The sequence below is a fragment of the Papilio machaon genome, chromosome W, assembly GCF_912999745.1.
Source record: "Papilio machaon chromosome W, ilPapMach1.1, whole genome shotgun sequence".
Classification (NCBI taxonomy): Eukaryota; Metazoa; Arthropoda; class Insecta; order Lepidoptera; family Papilionidae; genus Papilio; species Papilio machaon.
This window is the reverse complement of record NC_060015.1, coordinates 8,947,376-8,967,909: the sequence shown is the minus strand read 5'-3', so window position 1 is coordinate 8,967,909 and position 20,534 is coordinate 8,947,376. Positions and strand designations below refer to the sequence as shown.

The window sequence follows — 20,534 nt, the reverse complement described above, 5'->3', positions numbered from 1 at the left end:
AAAGACGAATTCTTTCCACAGATTATACACAAGTAAAAAAATTGCCATTTTTATTTATAATTTGGCGTTTGGCGCGCAATTGAGTTTTTGTGCATTTTTTTCTATCATTACTAAATTAATTAATTTTTTAAATATTTAACTAAAACTACTACAAAATTTATTGTAATATCCGAACATTTTTGAAAGTTAATTCGGCTAACATATTTCATCTACCTACATGTTGTTTTTATGCATAATTAAAAATTAAAAGTAAAGTTTTTGAACAGTTACTTAGTTATACATTAAGCTATACGAGTTGTAAGTTTTTTTAATTCTTTTAACGTGATTGATAATATTGACCATGAGTTCTTTTTAAGTGTTAATGTGGTAAATCTATGCATTAAGTGATTTTGAAAGAACCGGCGATAAGGCGAGATCTTGAGGTAAATACATTATATTAATTACATTTCGCGATTTTCTTTATCTCCATACCAATACCGATAAATAATATTTTCATCTCCATTTAGGATAAGTTATCTAAGTTTTGACTGATTTTTTCTAAATTCTACTGAAGGGATTTAAAACTTATTCGTATTATGAAGTATAATATTAATGACGCACTTCATGTATGTTACCCTGGCGAAAAAAAATAGCAAATAGTCGTTTTTACATAAAATTGTCTTTTTAAACTTAACCTATCTGTTTTAATTTTCACATCTGATAAGCTGAATAATTTCATAAACATATGACAGATAATAATAACGTTTACAGGTTATCCTATCATATTTTTCGTATAAAATACATGAACTTAGTAATCTACAAACACATAATTAATATCATATCATATTATAATTACAAATCCTAATTCAAGAAACGGATGGAAATTTCTTTCTGTTGGAATATTTTCGAGTGGTTTGTTACAATGTCTGAGTGAGTTGCTCATTGCGTTGGCCCACTCGAATGTTGAAGAGCGCTCCGACTTGCTCCTGTCTGAATACAAAATTAATCTTATGAACAAAATATATATTCTCTTTTTGTGGCTTGTTATGTCTAGATACATATATATTTTTATAATGCTGTTCCGTTTATGTCTATACGAATGTATAGCTTAGTGTTTAGTGTGTAAAAAGGGTGATGTGTATTGCTTTCGGTGATTTTTATGAATCACAAGCTGTCGCCCGACTCCGTCCGCGCATAGTTCGCGGCCCGTTACTCAGATGGTGCACGAATTACTTACAAAATCGGAAACTTTCTGTGAAGATAGACCAGACGTTTAGCGAACAATTTGATATAACGGAAGGCACACCTCAAGGCTCTGTGCTTGCTCCCCTATTTTTTACATCATACGTAAATGATATGAGTAGTTCTATTAAATTTTCCACATGTTACCAATTCGCAGATGACACTTGCCTTGTAATAGCAAATAAAGACCCGAATACAGCTTTCAAACTTCTACAATCTGACTTAGATGCATTAATGAGATGGTGTCATGACGCTCGTGTTGTTATAAACAGCAATAAAACAAAACTACTAGTTATAAAATCACCATATATCAAACAAGATTATTCTTCTAGATTAGTGGCACATAAACACAACTGTCTGCATACCGCAAGTCGAGATTTTTGCAACTGCCCCAACGTCGAAATTGTAGAAAATCAACGGTACTTAGGCTTAATTATTGATAGCAAATTTAACTGGATTAACCATATTGATTATGTATGCAACAAATTAAGGTGTTTTCTAGCAAATATAACTGTTCTAAAAGACCGTATACCATTCAAAGTAAAACTAATGCTATACCACGCATTGGCTGAATCCTATATTCAATATGGATTAGGTAGTTACGGCCGCACATATAAATCTTACCTCGATAAAATTTACAGACTACAAGTTAAAATACTTAAAAAGATTATATCACCTAAGTTTAAAGAACAATTCCATAACGATGAAAACAAAATTTTCAACCACTGTAATGTCTTACCAATCCATACAAAAATAAAATATGTAATGCTAAAAGAATATTTTTTTAATGAAAAAATTTTAACTAAAATTGAACATCCTGTATGTACGCGGTCGACAACTCTTAACCAGTTTTGTACTATCGGAGCAAAAAATGTGTACGGCGAGCGCACGGCAAGTTACATCGTTCCTAAATTGATGATGTAATCCCGGCCGATATCGGCCACGGCGACTGTCTTCAGCTCCGGTTTTGACGTTGGTGTGCTCGCATGTGGCTTATGTAGCCAATTTTGTTTGCGAAAATCCTCGCACATTGCGGACATGAGAGCACACCGTTCAAAAGTATTTTGACAGCGGGTTTGCGTTCCTAAATTAATTAATGAACTACCCCCAAGTTTGGTAAAATGCATAACACCAAAAAAAAAAAAGCGTAAGCTAAAATATTATTTATGTACGCAAGATGGTCACTTTAGCGCTAGTGACAAACCACTGCGGTTTATATAGCGTTAATTAATTGTAATATTTTTATTGTAAAATTGTATTTTGGTAATAAAAAAAAAAAAAAAAAATTAAAAAAAACTTAATTGATAAAAGCCTATGTGTTCTTCCAGACTATGTTCTACATCTATGCCAAATTTCAGCGAGATCCATACAGCCGTTCTGGAAATACCTTTTAACAAACATCCATCCATCCAAACATTCGAATTTATAATATATAACAGTAAAAGTTTATTTTGATCGATTTTATGTGAGTTTTTGGAACAAAAGGAATGGGTCTGATTGTATTGGTCGGGCTGATACCGTGCACTCACTCCCGGCCGCTATCCCACTACTGCCCGATACGGGAACTTTTGGCTGCTGGGTTTCCCCCCTGGCCCGGTTCGCCCCTCCTTAGTTAACCTGCAACATCCGGACTCCTCCGGATGTTCCATATCAATACCGGGCTTAGTGTGGACGTCCAGTCAACATGAGCCACACGGCACCAGGACTCCCGACCTCAAACCATCCTCCAAGCCCGACCTCCGAGCAGCCGGATTACAGGAGACGCCACGCTCCCAGTCGACAATCAATGTGAAAATATGCATTCATTCATACGAGACTATAGTTCAATTCGCTTTTGCGATTTTAATGTTGATTTTTTCGTATTCTTTTTTTTGTAATTAAATTTTAATACTTATTTCTTTAAAGTATTTCCTATAAGTTCTGATATGTTTTTTACGGAATTAAAATTTTATTTCAGACCATTACGCCTATAAATGAATAAAATATATAATGCCATCTATTATCGAATATTAAAACTAACCCGTGAAAATTCGTGGTAGCTGTTTCCGAGTTTCACCAACGCTCATACAGATGGCACTTTTATCAAAGTAAATTTTAAGCAGTGGTGTGTTTTATTATTAAAATTTACATATTATAAATGAAAATTACCAATATAAATGAAATACTTATAAATTTCTGAAAACGCTGTTATATAAAAGGAAATTTTTAACACTTCAAAATATATCATTTTCTCATGAGTGAAGCCAAATCGAACCATGGTCTCGTATAAATGAATGCGTATTTTCACACTGCTTGTTGACTGGGAGTGTGGCATCTCCTGTAATCCGGCTTCTCGGAGGTCGGGCTTGGAGGATGGTTTGAGGTCGGGAATCCTGGTACCGTGTGGCTCATGTAGACTGGACGTCCACACTAAGCCCGGTATTGATATGGAACATCCGGAGGAATCTGGAAGTTGCAGCCCATTCGGCATAAAAGTCAGAAAGATGACATAATGTTGTCTGAAACATGTTGACTTTTAGAGCTCAGCAAAATGTTGTCTTTTCGATAACTTTTTGTCGATGTCATTTTAAAGCAATCTCAATGATAACTAAATGATGACTTTTCGAGAACATATTTTTTTGTTAATAAAACTTTAAAAAATTTTCAGATTTATTGAATTTCCTTAATAATCATTTTTAAAAAACAATTCTAGTTACTTTTTCAAAAATAAATTTGGTGTTCAATTCAAAAATAATTCGAAATTGAAATATACGAAAAATTGAATTGTTAGTACTTTTCGCGACAACAGCGGCCATTTTGTTCTATACGGACCTCTCACTCATCCATTAAAGAGTGATTGTTGACAAGCGTGAATTGCATCGTAATTCGTTCGGCATTGCTAAGTGGTTTTATTCAATTATTACATCATAAACGTAATATTTTTGACTTAACATACTGGTTGAAACTATAATTAATAGTATTTGTGATTCTTATTATTCAGTTAGTTATCAAGAATTTAATTGCCGAACAAATAAACTTGTAAGTATGAATATAGGTTATAAACACATTTTTTTATATTTTATAACTAATTAAATTATTTAAAATTGTTGTAAGACGATGCTCGTCGCTATTTTAATTAAATGCAGTTTAAATATTTTACTTTTTAAAATATTTCTAACTTTAAACATTTGTATACAATTTTGTTCATTTAATTCATACATAATAAAAAAAAACTTATCAGCATCGTCTTTGTAAAAGTGTCTGATAAAATTTAGAATGCGCTAAAATTTAATGAATATTTTCAATTTCTAATTTGATATTTTTTTAGGATTCAACACAAGATGTAAAAGTAAGAAACTAAAAGTAGAAAGAGGATAATATCGTCAAATTCTTCTGATAATGAGGGTATGTAACAAATAAAGTTGTTCAATTATATATAATTATTTTGTTCCTTATTAATAAAACACTTTATTTTCAGATAGCGGAATAAATAATATACCAATGCCACCTGCCACGTACGTGAGCCAAAAGGATCAGCAACCACCACCAACATTTAAAACTCCTATATCATTACTTGAGCCGTAAAAGTATTTATAATTTTAATAATAAGATTATTTATATTGGTATGTCATATCGTTATTATTCATTGTGTTATCAAATAAACAATAATTAAACCTATTTACCATGTCGATTTTAATTTTACACTAGCCTCTTAATTTTAACATAAAAACGTTAACTTTATGATATCTAGAAAATGTTATCTTTCTGATATCTTTTTAATGATCTCTAAAAGATGGCACTAGATGGCTCATAAGAGAGCTTTATGTTAACTTTATGCTATCTTCTTGCCGAACGGGAGGTTAACTAAGGAGGGACGAACCGGGCCAGGGGGGAAACCCAGCAGCCAAAAGTCTCCGTATCGGGCAGTAGTGGGATAGCGGCTGGGAGTGAGTGCACGGTGTCAGCCCGATCAATATAATCAGACCCTTTCCTTTTGTTCCAAACTCGTATAAGACAGGCCAACATAATAGGACTCATGTTTTATTACGGTTAAGAAAAATCGCTTTGAGTATTTAGATCGTACTTTAACTTTATTACCAGATAATAGTGCTAATTTAATTATAGTAACTTTTTTATTGCACTCAAGTCATCTTATTGACTGTTAACTGCGGAGTCATCTTTGGGTAATGTTTGAAACTAAAGAAGTGCCTTCAGTTTCGCCGTTTGTAACGGGAAGAACATTCAATCTTTTCTGATAGATGGCGCTGAAATACATAATGAATAATAAATTGTTATAAAAATCACATTGCCTTTTATTAGGTGAAATAAAAAATAAATTAAATTACTAGCTAAATCCAAACATATTAGTATGAGGAGCGACTTCATTTTTCTACACATGTACGGATGAATTACGGATTTTTGGGGATCGCTTGGTTCGGAGACGCATCATCAAATTACATACACACTGGACTTGAAGTTGCAGTGTGTCTTCTGTTAAAATCCTTTAAGAAGCGAGCTACTTCCTTCTCAAAAGCCGGCAACGCATTTGCAGCTTTTCTGGTGTTGGTCCATGGGCGACTATAATCACTTAATTGTTCCCTCTGCTCGTTTGCCCTTTATTTTTATAAAAAAGGGTTATAAAGATTTGAAAATGAACTTGCCATTTTGCTAGTGCATGGCGTGTATTCCATTAACATCTGCTCAGCGGCACTCGATCTTAATCTATGTGACAGGGTGGCAGCCCCCGATAAAGACCTGTTTCCGATCTCTCGCGGCGATATTGCATATTCATACCGCTGTCCTTATTGGTGTTTACTAGGAATATAATTGATGGCATCGCTAACAATGAGCCAAATGTCGCGGTCATCGCAGGCGATGCGTCATTTGAATGCACGACTTCCACAGGTGGGCACAGTTAATCGAAAAGTTAACTTCGTTAATCGTTAATCCGTTAATTAAAAAATTAACTTCGTTAATCGTTAAAGCGTTAAATTCTCGAAAATTTAACGCAAGTTAAAGTTAATCGTTAACAGTTAACCATACTAAAATTATACATACTAATTTCGCACTTATTGTGGCGACACTTGTTTAAAATAGTAATTTGACTGTACATTCTAATAACACATTAGTATTAGAGACAAGTATGAATGCATTATAATATATTTCATTACGAGTGCGGAAAGCCTGTCATTGCAAAGAGTTCCGACAAATGTCTACCCGAGCCGAGGCGCAGCCGAAGGTGAGGGTTGACAGTAGGAACCACTTGTAATGACAGTTCCGCACGTGTACTAAACAACTATTTTAATACAGTTGCGAAAAAATTAAGCAATTTATTAGAATAATAAAAAAAAAATACAGTCGAATTGATAACCTCCTTCTTTTTTAAGTCGGCTAAAAACACAATAAACTCAACTAACTAAAATGTTTGAATAATGGCGCCAACCGTAAAAGAATACAAACAAAGATTTTTCTTGTTTTCTTCGCCCATTCTGGGTAGGCAAAGGGAACCATGCCCAAACAGCCAAGGTTTCAGTAGATTATTTTTATTGATATGAAATGAAAATGAAATTTAATGAGATGAAATAAAATGAAACCCAACCTAATTCATTGAATCAAATCATTAAATCTGATATTGTAACAAATTAGGAGCTTCTTTTTAGAAATATTTGCATGAATCATAAAAACTTCAATGAATTTTTTTTTTTGTAAAAACTTCGTGGTTGGTTTTTTCTTTTTAATAGACATCATTTTTACAGTTGGGAAAGAGAAGGCACGAGTAAAAAGTGTTTTAATACAGTTGCTCAAAAAGTGGCGTATTGCAGGGGCGAAGAGCGTTCGGAATGTGGGCTATTACATACTCATGCTTTTATATACTCGTAATGAAATATACTATTTCCAACCTTCTTTTGTTTTGATCCTGTTGGTCACGTCTTTCCCGGATGCTCTGATGCATCACACTTGCACGCGAATTTCACATATATCAATTATCAACTCGTTGGTTCACCATTCGAGTCGCCGACAGTCGCCCAACATAGTTGAACTTACGAGCGTGGCGTGGCACGTTATTTAAACAAAATGACAGCACGTCTCCAAGTTTCTAATTTAACGATTAACGGACTTTTATTAACGGAAGTTGAGTTTAACGGAAGTTAACAAAAGCGTTAACACTTTTTGAAGTTAACTTAAAAGTTAATCCGTTAAGCAAAATGTTAACTTCGTTAATTAACGATTAACGGATTAACGAGTTAATGCCCAGCTCTGACGACTTCAAACTATTATTGTAATGTTAATTCTTGTCTTACAAATTCCTGAGTCTCTTGTATCTATTGACTCAGTATGGTCTTAAACTATTTATATTATTCATAAGACGCAAACTAAAATATTAACTAGTAAATACATAAGTACTTTCCGGGACAATTTCTAATGTTGGTTATTTTTTTATTTTTTCTTTTTCATAATATTCATTTCCAATATTCTCTTTTTTTAATCATAAGGAGGCAAAGGAGCAAGCGGTCATCTAAATTCTCCGAAATAGCGAAGCGACCACTGCTATGGGCATTCGTAATTGCAGATGCATTGCCTACCTAAAAGATCTTTAAGTTTTCGTAATGGTTTCGTAGTTTTTGTTGAAAAAATAATCTTTTGAATAAATAAAATTTTAAACTTAATTTTTGTTCTTAAGACGAACTAAATAATTCTGTTATTATATTTCACAGTATCGTCTGTGATTTCATTAATTTAATATTGACATTTTATAGTCTTTCTTTTCCTTGTTTTTTAATGTCTCGAACTTTCGCCGGCGCACCGTGTAGACATTTCACGACAGTTTCGTAACATTAGCATCTTTTAATGAAATAGGTGGTTATTAAAAAATAAACCTGAAAGCAAGTAGAGCATTGAAAGTTGCCTTACATGCCTATATTTAAAGTTAATAAATTTAAAATGGCCAATACAACTCAATTCCGATGAAATATGATCTGTTTATAATAAACTTGATTTAAAGTACAAATTTAATCAATTACAAGAAGTTTATTTCCTTAAATGATAGCTCTTAATAATGTAACAAAATAGATGTGGATTTAAAAACAAAATTCTGTGAATTGGATTAATTTTATATTTACTTCAACTTCCGATGTATGTTGATGAATCTGTTTTATTACTTTATTAGATAGATTAAATTAGACCACGTCACGGATTTATTAATATTTCATCAACAGTACAGAGAAAAATTTATTGTTTATCTAAGATTCCCATTAACAGCTATTACACTTCTTTATATCCTTTTAACATGAAAATCGACAGTTGTTAAAAATTTTGCATCATCGAAAGCGTATGAAAATCTTGTTGTGAACCTAATAACTATAATGCAGTTCTCACCAATCGCCGCACGTTCGAAGTGGATTCGATGCGATGTAATTTCATATAACGATGTCCAATGGGACATATTTTCACGGAGCTAACAATGTGAGAGCGGGACAGAGATCATAAATTGTTGCAACAAGCGAATCACATAATCCTATCACAATCATTTTCGTAACTAGATCGGATTGCTGTTCATATGTGGAATGGCTTTATTTAAAAGTGAAGCAACATTTTCAGGTAACAATCATGATCAGCCCACTTTACGTCCCCATTGAGAGGTTCGGTGCCTTCCCTAAGTAACAATAAAATGTATAACAAGTCTCAGTATTCCAGCAAACCATCGTAATAAGTCAATGACAGCGATCATTGAGAAATGGTACATACTAAGTCTCAGGGTTTACGATTTAAAAATTTTAAACGATTTTCACTCTCTTAATTTCTAATCTGTTTACGTCTTTGAATTCTAGGCGGCTTATCCCTTTGTAATATATTTATGTCTAAAAAGATATATATTTCATAAGCATGAAAAGTTGTAGATATTAAAGAAAATTAAGGCTTACCGTTTTTCACTTATTGCATAATGTCATCCTTCAAGTAACGGAGACACTCAGCAAATTGTGCGAAGTGTGGGACGTGGAATTATTGTTAGCAGCGGATAATGGAGCTAGACTATTTCTATTCGATTTTCTACACACTTAATGCAATAGAATGCGACAATAATAATTTATGAATAAAATATATTCGTTAGTGCAAGATATTTTACATTTTTATCAAATGTGGTCGACTTATATTTAAACAAAGTAAAAGAAATATGGATATGGGAACTTTTTCTTTTCCATTGTCATACTTTCTTCAAATATTTGCCAACGCAAATCGTACATGTTAGATGAAACGATAATTAATATATATGTACGTACTTGTATTCAACTTTTTCGATATGATATCACAAATAGGTAAAAGTTTCGTCTCATTTAATAAAATATTTGTTAATAGCACAAATTTATAGAATCCTGTAATAGAATAGACGACATTTCATGTAAGCAAGTTGCAATTGAGATGGGTCAATACGACTAGTGCAACAAAGATTTATCTCACGACACCTCTTGTTCGTGACAACGAACATAAACAACAACCGTGAAAGAAGATCAAGGCAAAAGAACAACCTCGAGCTAAATAATTAGTGCTGACTGAGCGAGGTCAGCAGCAAGACAGCTGGTGGGTCGAATCGATTCATCAGCAGTTTTCAATTGTATAAAAGATCTTGGAATCAGAGAATAAAGCATTCTGGTTTACTGGAATCACGGTGGTTTTACTCTCCTCGCCGCCTCTTTCCCTGCCTAGTGCCTTGGGTTTGCCGTTGATCTATTGCCGGCTTATTCCATTGCACTGTCTCCTTGCCACCCTCTTCTTCCCCGCCTTGTGCCTTGGGTACGCCGTAGATAATTGCCGGCCACCCCACTGCACTACCACCCTCTTTCCCTGCCTTGTGCCTTGGGTACGCCGTAGATAATTGCCGGCCACCCCCACTGCACTACCACCCTCTTTCCCTGCCTTGTGCCTTGGGTACGCCGTAGATAATTGCCGGCCACCCCCACTGCACTACCACCCTCTTTCCCTGCCTTGTGCCTTGGGTACGCCGTAGATAATTGCCGGCCCCCCCCACTGCACTACCACCCTCTTTCCCTGCCTTGTGCCTTGGGTACGCCGTAGATAATTGCCGGCCACCCCACTGCACTACCACCCTCTTTCCCTGCCTTGTGCCTTGGGTACGCCGTAGATAATTGCCGGCCACCCCACTGCACTACCACCCTCTTTCCCTGCCTTGTGCCTTGGGTACGCCGTAGATAATTGCCGGCCACCCCCACTGCACTACCACCCTCTTTCCCTGCCTTGTGCCTTGGGTACGCCGTAGATAATTGCCGGCCACCCCCACTGCACTACCACCCTCTTTCCCTGCCTTGTGCCTTGGGTACGCCGTAGATAATTGCCGGCCACCCCCACTGCACTACCACCCTCTTTCCCTGCCTTGTGCCTTGGGTACGCCGTAGATAATTGCCGGCCACCCCCACTGCACTACCACCCTCTTTCCCTGCCTTGTGCCTTGGGTACGCCGTAGATAATTGCCGGCCACCCCCACTGCACTACCACCCTCTTTCCCTGCCTTGTGCCTTGGGTACGCCGTAGATAATTGCCGGCCACCCCACTGCACTACCACCCTCTTTCCCTGCCTTGTGCCTTGGGTACGCCGTAGATAATTGCCGGCCACCCCACTGCACTACCACCCTCTTTCCCTGCCTTGTGCCTTGGGTACGCCGTAGATAATTGCCGGCCACCCCCACTGCACTACCACCCTCTTTCCCTGCCTTGTGCCTTGGGTACGCCGTAGATAATTGCCGGCCACCCCACTGCACTACCACCCTCTTTCCCTGCCTTGTGCCTTGGGTACGCCGTAGATAATTGCCGGCCACCCCCACTGCACTACCACCCTCTTTCCCTGCCTTGTGCCTTGGGTACGCCGTAGATAATTGCCGGCCACCCCCACTGCACTACCACCCTCTTTCCCTGCCTTGTGCCTTGGGTACGCCGTAGATAATTGCCGGCCACCCCCACTGCACTACCACCCTCTTTCCCTGCCTTGTGCCTTGGGTACGCCGTAGATAATTGCCGGCCACCCCACTGCACTACCACCCTCTTTCCCTGCCTTGTGCCTTGGGTACGCCGTAGATAATTGCCGGCCACCCCACTGCACTACCACCCTCTTTCCCTGCCTTGTGCCTTGGGTACGCCGTAGATAATTGCCGGCCACCCCCACTGCACTACCACCCTCTTTCCCTGCCTTGTGCCTTGGGTACGCCGTAGATAATTGCCGGCCACCCCCACTGCACTACCACCCTCTTTCCCTGCCTTGTGCCTTGGGTACGCCGTAGATAATTGCCGGCCACCCCCACTGCACTACCACCCTCTTTCCCTGCCTTGTGCCTTGGGTACGCCGTAGATAATTGCCGGCCACCCCCACTGCACTACCACCCTCTTTCCCTGCCTTGTGCCTTGGGTACGCCGTAGATAATTGCCGGCCACCCCCACTGCACTACCACCCTCTTTCCCTGCCTTGTGCCTTGGGTACGCCGTAGATAATTGCCGGCCACCCCACTGCACTACCACCCTCTTTCCCTGCCTTGTGCCTTGGGTACGCCGTAGATAATTGCCGGCCACCCCACTGCACTACCACCCTCTTTCCCTGCCTTGTGCCTTGGGTACGCCGTAGATAATTGCCGGCCACCCCCACTGCACTACCACCCTCTTTCCCTGCCTTGTGCCTTGGGTACGCCGTAGATAATTGCCGGCCACCCCACTGCACTACCACCCTCTTTCCCTGCCTTGTGCCTTGGGTACGCCGTAGATAATTGCCGGCCACCCCCACTGCACTACCACCCTCTTTCCCTGCCTTGTGCCTTGGGTACGCCGTAGATAATTGCCGGCCACCCCCACTGCACTACCACCCTCTTTCCCTGCCTTGTGCCTTGGGTACGCCGTAGATAATTGCCGGCCACCCCCACTGCACTACCACCCTCTTTCCCTGCCTTGTGCCTTGGGTACGCCGTAGATAATTGCCGGCCACCCCCACTGCACTACCACCCTCTTTCCCTGCCTTGTGCCTTGGGTACGCCGTAGATAATTGCCGGCCACCCCCACTGCACTACCACCCTCTTTCCCTGCCTTGTGCCTTGGGTACGCCGTAGATAATTGCCGGCCACCCCCACTGCACTACCACCCTCTTTCCCTGCCTTGTGCCTTGGGTACGCCGTAGATAATTGCCGGCCACCCCACTGCACTACCACCCTCTTTCCCTGCCTTGTGCCTTGGGTACGCCGTAGATAATTGCCGGCCACCCCCACTGCACTACCACCCTCTTTCCCTGCCTTGTGCCTTGGGTACGCCGTAGATAATTGCCGGCCACCCCCACTGCACTACCACCCTCTTTCCCTGCCTTGTGCCTTGGGTACGCCGTAGATAATTGCCGGCCACCCCCACTGCACTACCACCCTCTTTCCCTGCCTTGTGCCTTGGGTACGCCGTAGATAATTGCCGGCCACCCCCACTGCACTACCACCCTCTTTCCCTGCCTTGTGCCTTGGGTACGCCGTAGATAATTGCCGGCCACCCCCACTGCACTACCACCCTCTTTCCCTGCCTTGTGCCTTGGGTACGCCGTAGATAATTGCCGGCCACCCCCACTGCACTACCACCCTCTTTCCCTGCCTTGTGCCTTGGGTACGCCGTAGATAATTGCCGGCCACCCCCACTGCACTACCACCCTCTTTCCCTGCCTTGTGCCTTGGGTACGCCGTAGATAATTGCCGGCCACCCCCACTGCACTACCACCCTCTTTCCCTGCCTTGTGCCTTGGGTACGCCGTAGATAATTGCCGGCCACCCCCACTGCACTACCACCCTCTCCCCTACCTTGTGCCTTGGGTACGCCGTGGATAATTGCCGGCCACCCCCACTGCACTACCACCCTCTTTCCCTGCCTTGTGCCTTGGGTACACAATACAATCGTGGTACCTTGTTTAAAGGAGCCCTTGTAACATCATACCAGCGACTTACAAAAGGTTATTTGTTCTAAACTATCGTAGCACGAAACAGGCGTACAATTACAAATCAGCCTCCCATGGCACAAGTTATTAAACATAACATTCTATGCGTAAGTTTTACAGACAATTTAGTTGAACAAATTATAACTAAAATGGATTCAAGTTATAAGAGATTCAACTATAGCTCATGTCATCAAAGGAAACTCTTTCTTTATACAGTAATTACATAATCTACACTAAGCGTCTCTTTTGAATGACTGTGGACGGGATTTTGTGTTAATTTTATTAATAGGCAATATAATGATACACGATTATTAATTTCACTAGTGAGTATAGCCAGAAAAGACATTATTTTAGCATAGATTATTTTCAAAACTGACGTCAAAATTACAAATAAAATTTTGCTAATCTTGGCTTTGCATACTTAGAAAAAATATCTAAAAGGTTTTACAATTAATAGTTTGTATCTTGGACCGCGATTAGTATAGGTGGCGCAGGCGCGGCGCAAGCGCAGCGCAGCGGGGCGACCACTGACAGTAACAGACACACGGTTAACCTTTAGATTAAGATGTGAACCGGCGCATAATGGCTTAGAGATGTGCCCGGCAATATTGTTACTTTTATGATATACGAGGGCCACACTGAAAGTTTTTAGAACTAGCTACTTTTTAAGAATATATTAAAAAAATAAGATTAAATTTTGAAAATAGAACTCTTTGCTAATATTATTGAGTACTAATTTAATTCGTTTGTCATTTGTTTTACGATTTGGCGGCAAATTGAAAGTTGTTGGTGTCAGGCCAGTATGAATTTAACGCGAGAAAATTTTCGTACCATGATTTTGTATGACTTTCGGTGTCATTTAAGTCAACAAGAATGTTATGACAGACTTCGATTGGCCTTTCACGCTGAAGACCCTTCTCGGGCCACTGTTTATAACTGGTTTAATGAGTTTAAATGTGGTCGCACTAATCTCAACGATGCTCTGCGTCAAGGACAGCCTTCTGCGGCGACGACTGAAGTTAACATCAGTGTTGTGCGATGTATGAAAGAGACTGATCGAAGAGTAACCTATCAACAGATTCGGACAAGCTTAGGCATCGATATGACTCAAGTGCAAAAAATCCTCCACAAACATTTAGCCATTAGGAAGCTTTGTGGCCCGGTCGATACCCCATTATTTGACCGAGGCCCAAAAACTCCGTCGTGTTGATTGGTGCCATGAAATGATACAAATATTTAACGGAGGTGACTCAAAAGCTGTGTTCGACATGCTTACGGGTGACGAAAGCTGGATTTATTGCTATGATCCGGAAACCAAGAGACAATCTGCTCAGGGGGTGTTTCCTTCCAAGGAGTTGCCAACTAAATTGAAGAAAGGTCGAAGTGTAGGAAAAAAGATGGTGGCCTCAATCTTGGGAAGGACCGGTCATTATGCGACAATTGTTTTAGAAGATTAAAAGTTACTTACTGCAGAGTTGTATACTAACAAATGTTTGCCACTTGTCTTGGAAAAAGATCGAGATAAACGACCTTGAAGTAGGATCCTCCTTCATCACGACAACGCCTCTTCGCACACCGCCGGACGAACGATCGACTATTTGGCGTCGTTAGACGCGGAATTGCTGGGTCACCCGCCATTTAGCCCCGACCTCGCACCTTGCTACATTTATTTATACCCGAAAATAAAAGAAAAACTTCGAGGAAAAAATTTTATGGACGCCAAACAACCAGTGGCTGCGTTCCAGAAGGCCATCGAAGAGACCCCTAAGGACGATTGGACAAAGTGGTCTTCTCGGTGGTTCTATCGAATGCAGCGATGTATTAATGTTAATAGTAATATTCTGAAAATATATAATGTAAATAACAACTTGCTAGTTTGCTCAGTTTTTGATTTTCTAAGAACTTTCAGTGTGACCCTCGTATATGCGGATGTTATTTTACAATTTACTTGTTAGTTGCAATTTTAATTTTTTTAAACATAAGGGTGTTTTACAAACAAAATACCATTTCGCCAAATTTGCTCGTTATACATTTTATATCCATTTAGTCTAATAAAAAACCTATCATTTACTGATAAGAAGTAGTTTTTGAGTTTATCTCAAAGCCAAAAATTATGCGATAAAAAATAATTTATTTTTGCACAATGCCGTACAAAATGCTTTACTAAAAATCTAATAAAGCATTCGTAATTTTTTTCGTTACATTAGTGGAAATGAAGATAATAGATATATACTATATAACAGTATGTATGAAAAATACAATACCGATCTCCCGTGCCAGCAATGTGATGTCTGCAACAAAAATGTGGAAATACGTTGTTAGTCGTATTCCGTTTACTGTGTTGAGATATTACACCACAAAGAATTTTGAGAGTAAAGTCATTTTTGTCTTATAGAGACGTAAGGGTGTGTTTTATCAAATTAAATTACCATTGTTAACTAAAAAAAGAATATACAGCATGTCATTTACAAAATATTATGTAAATATAGAAGCCAAGACATAAGTTGGGAAGGGAGTTGTACCGTCCCGCAAGGCTTAAAAGGGGTGTCCTTGCGACCTGGGTCCCTAACTCCCTAATGAGGTGAGAAAAGAAACTCAGGTGGTAACAAAAGATATATATAATATTACCAAGCACTCAGCGGTAGGCACATAAAATTTATAAGGTCGTGGGGTAACGTGCTATCAGTCTCTGCTTCCGCGGCGTTTATTACTCCCCTGCTTTGGCTGAACTACGGTGGCGTCGCCCAGCGACGGATGAGCGGCGGCAGGCCAAGGAACGGCAGGACAGGACAGGAAGGACAGGTATGTGGACACCTCACTCGTAGCTATTGTTGAATATATGCTATATTGTGCGTAAGACCACTGTGTCTTTATCTTAATATTCCTCGATACAGCGTGTCTTGTAACTTTCAAAAACGTTCTCTTGCGTGTTACCTCCCCACTGTTGAGTTGTGGTGGGCACTTGAAATATGACAAATAAAATGTGACTTAGAAATACATATAAATGGATGTTTGCTTTCTAAGCTAACTTCTAACTTTAAGTAATATTTTAAGTTTTTTTTTTATTCAGTGATGCAGCCGGTCCAGAGGAGGGTGAAGAAGCAGCATATCCACCTAAAGAATATCCAGTAGTTGCATCTTGCAATTGTGAGGCTTCCGGCAATATGTTTGCTGATCCCGATGAACTTACTGGCAAGTTGTTTGAATACTTAAAAAAAAAAACTTGCTAATTGGTCGGTAATTATTTGCTTGTTTGTTCATCTGTTTGTGGTTATTATGTACAGAGCCTGTGTTCTGTCAAGCGATTGACAGTGTGGATGGTGTGCGCGTGGGTTGCTCTCATAGTGCGGCGCGGCGTGGTGGCGAACTACAGCCGCTGGTTCGTGCCGGCCCCCGCACACCCTAATATCTACTAGCCTGCCGCTTGCACACTGCGCAGCTCAGGAAGCATATGTGCTGTGCCGCCTGCGGACTATTCTGTGCTCAGGTACACAGTGAAATTGATAGACTATATCATGTGATGCTTATGTTCATTGCTAAGGTACTGACATCAAAAAGGACAGTAAAATGTGCTAAAGAACTATTTGGAATTAAATGTAATTTAGTGTATTACAATTGAAGATGACAGAATATTTTCGCTGTTGAAATACACTCAACTAAGTGAAAAATTTCCATTTCTTTATAAATTTTATCATGAAGAGCTTTGTTAACTGACTCCTTTACTCCACAGGGTATCTTCTACCAGTGCTCTAAGAGCCACTTGTTCCACTTGGAGTGTGGCATCCCGGGTTGTGAGCGCGGCGAGGGCTGGGGGCGTGTCTGCGGGGGTTGGGGCGGGACGGGATGCCCACACTGCGGTGTGCACGCAGTACTGTGGCAGCCCGCTAACAAGGACTGCGCCAGAGTGAAGATCGACATGCACTGCAGTGGCAAGCGGGTATACCTGCCTGAATAGAGGGAGCAGTCGTTAGTTTCTATTGTTTATTCTTTTTTTTTTGTAAGAAATAAAGTTTAAAATTAGTAACAAAGTTAGAACTTTATTCTTGTGCTGCTTAAAAATTTAGTTTTACTATACAAATGGCTTTAGTTGTTATATTTATTACATTATTTGTGGGTTTTTAGACCAAAATTTCAGATGAAATTTTTTTTTATTTTATCTCTGTTTTGTCAAACGATATGTTTTATACAAATATTTTGGTTTGAGAAACTAATGGTAAGTAGTTTTAATAAAAATACTCTTTGTTCCCAGAATACCAGCTTATATAGGCTTTGGTGGGATCAATCCAGCTCTAATTGAACAAGGTCCTGTCATCCCCGAGGATCTGCTTCCATCTCCCCCTGTAGATCTGAAGAGGTTATGCGAGGAGACTGTTAGCACGGAAGAGGACGAGCCCATTGATAAAGTGGAACTACTACATGACGCCATTATAACTGGAGAGACGGCGGAGCAGTTGATACCTAAAATTGGTAAGTTTTATTTACCATATGATTTAGTTTGGTATTTTTAGTAACTTTTGACTTTCTTTCTGACATAGACTAGCTTTTATTTCTTTTTCTGTGACTCTCTACCGTTTTTTTGTATTCTAATTTACGTAGTGTCAGCGAAGGGCGAAGGCTTAGAGTCTGCGCTGGGCGTGGCGGCGCGCTGGGGGCGTGTCTCGGCCGTGTACTTGCTGCACTTTGCACTCGACGCCGACAACCGCACGCCATTGCACATCGCTCTCAATGGTAATTGTTATATTTGACACACTCACAGACACGTAATGGTCACTAAGGGTCTTATGTCTACAGTTGAATTTTTTTTACAGCACTGTTAGATAAATCTAAACCCACGAAGAGTAATAACGAAACTGTTAAAAATGAAGAAAAACCTGAAGCAATGGAAGTAGATGAAAAGAACGTTAGTAAAGAAGATAAAGAAGAAGACAAAGATATTAAAGAAGTAGAACAAGAAGAAGATGATATAGCGGAAAGTGACGTCAATAAGCCGAGTGATGAAGATCTGATGAAAGTTATCAGATATTTAATAGCTGCGGGATGCGACGTTAATCTTCCGGTAAGTTTTGTAGGAAAATATTATTATTTTTATGAAGTTTTGTTGTGGGCAAATAATGTTCTATATCAAAAACTAGCTGTTGCCTGCAACTCCGTCCGGAGTTAAAAAAAACTTAATTAGTCGCCTATGTGTTTTTCCAGACTATGTTCTATATCCATGCCAAATTTCATCCAGATCAACGGATCCGTTCCGGAGATACCTTCAAACAAACATCTATCCATCTAAACATTCGTCTTTATAATATTAGTAATGAAGTAATAGGTCAATTTACATTTATTTTCCTTACAAACATCCCATAGACAATATATTTGTAACTAGCTTTTATCCGCGACTCCGTTTGCGCGGAATAAAAAATAGAAAACGGGGTAAAAATTATCCTATGTCCTTTTCCTGGTTCTAAGCTACCTGCCCACCAATTTTCAGTCAAATCGATTCAGCCGTTCTTGAGTTATAAATGGCGTAACTAACACAACTTTCTTTTATATATATAGATATAGATTTCTTACTGCCATATGTAATCGTTTGTCTTTTCATCATTCCGTCCTCCGTACTGTTCTAATCTCACTAATATTAAAATGTCAGACATTAAATAAAAGAGATGTTATATAAATATGAGATTTATAATTTGTATGTTGTATATAGCGTACATGTGCGTGATATCGCCGCGTGATATCGCGGCTGCAGCAGCTGGGCTCGCTGGGTGCGCGTGTTGCTGTAGTACGTACATCTCGGTGTGGGTGGGCGCTGCGTGCGCTGCAACCGCTGCTCTCCGGTGCACCTGCAGCGCTTTACTGCGGCGAGCTGCTGCCGCACACTGCTGCAGACGCACGCGCACACGACCACTACATGTTCGCTTTGGACCTCGAGCAGGATCTCCTCGATGTTAGTACTACAGCTGACTACTTACTACATTTTTTTTTATATCAAAAGGTGACAAACTGCCACCTGAATTCGCCGAAATAGCGAGGCGACCGTTGCCTTTAATCAACGGAGAAGGGAACACACAAAAAGGGAATATTTCCCCTTCCTTTGCGTCCCCTCTTCCGCTAAACCAACTTCCCCTTCCCATCCTTTCCTAATAGGAAAAGGGTGGAAAGGGAAAGAGAACTAAAATTAGGCCTTTGGCACCACACTCATCAGACTGTACGCGGAATTGCTTCCACTTGACGTCAGTCTTCTGTGTGGTTGTGGTATTTCACCAGTCGAGCCGACCAATTCGTGCACCCAACAAATATTGTTGTTGCGGGATCTACCACTGTTCTACAATCTATAAAATACTGCATTTTTACATTGAGAAACATAAAATTGTCTATGAAAACAAATTCTCGTGTGCAGGATGGTGGTGGTGGGGGTGAAAGAGGGGGCGAGGTCGCGGAGCAGCTGTGCGTGGACGCGGCACAGTTTGGGAGTGCGGCGCGCTTCATCAACCACAGCTGTCGACCAAACCTGGCGCCTGTGCGTGTCTTCACTGATGTACGCGACCTGCGTCTACCCAACGTTGCTCTTTTTGCACTTAGAGACATCGCTGCTGGCGTTTACGCACGCCTACGCCGGGCTGTGCAATGGCGTAGGGAGTGTGGGACTCGCCGGCCACAGAAGGTGACCGGAATACCCACTAAAACCTGACTGCCCTCTAACGCATTATGGCGGGCGCCACGGGAACGCTTTAGCTTTCTTCCGTGGCCCCGCCTGCGTTATCGCCCTGAAGGGGCCTCCCTCTCACGAGTTAAATTTCTCGAAGAACACTTACTTTTAAAAAAAACTTTATTTAAATTTTACAATTATAAAATGAACTTAAAGAAGATGGGCGGATCCCCAATTAATACAATAATAAATTACAGACTAAATAATCATGTCTACAAGTCTGAATCTTCAATCTGAATCTCCAATCTGAATCTCTCCTATGCGTTCGCCGGTCGACTTATATATCCATGATGTTTCCTTAGTGGTGGTAGCCGTTGTGTGGTCTGATCGGATGCAGTAGTGAGAGTCAACAATAGATCATATTACACAATGCTAATAATGTGAATCCGTAGTCAAAACATCGGTAGTCATAACATCCTTAATGGCTTCCTTGTGTCCACGGGGTGTTCAATGTTGGATTACTTATATTTTTGTTTAAGTGCGTCAACTGCAGCACTTGACTCACGCATGGTTTGTGGGGAGAAGTACGGCGGCGAAACCCCGCCTCCTTCTCCCCACTCTCCTGCGTCTGAGCGGGGGCGCGAGGGGATTATCCTCGCGCTCTCGCTCCCTTTCCTCCTTCTGCGAAATTACAATTTCGCAGAAGGAGGAAACCGCCTCCCATGACCCCTCACT

General features: G+C 40.2%; 1 long non-coding RNA gene and 1 pseudogene across 1 annotated transcript; both read left to right on the top strand.

Annotated features, from left to right (window-relative positions):
* Positions 1-4,203: 4,203 nt before the first annotated feature.
* On the top strand, positions 4,204-4,806 carry LOC123723235. Its single transcript, XR_006756688.1, has 3 exons — positions 4,204-4,239; positions 4,529-4,605; positions 4,679-4,806. It is a non-coding gene; the product is annotated as an uncharacterized LOC123723235 (long non-coding RNA).
* A 10,929-nt stretch (positions 4,807-15,735) lies between these two features.
* On the top strand, positions 15,736-18,872 carry LOC123723099 (annotated as a pseudogene).
* Positions 18,873-20,534: the final 1,662 nt, after the last annotated feature.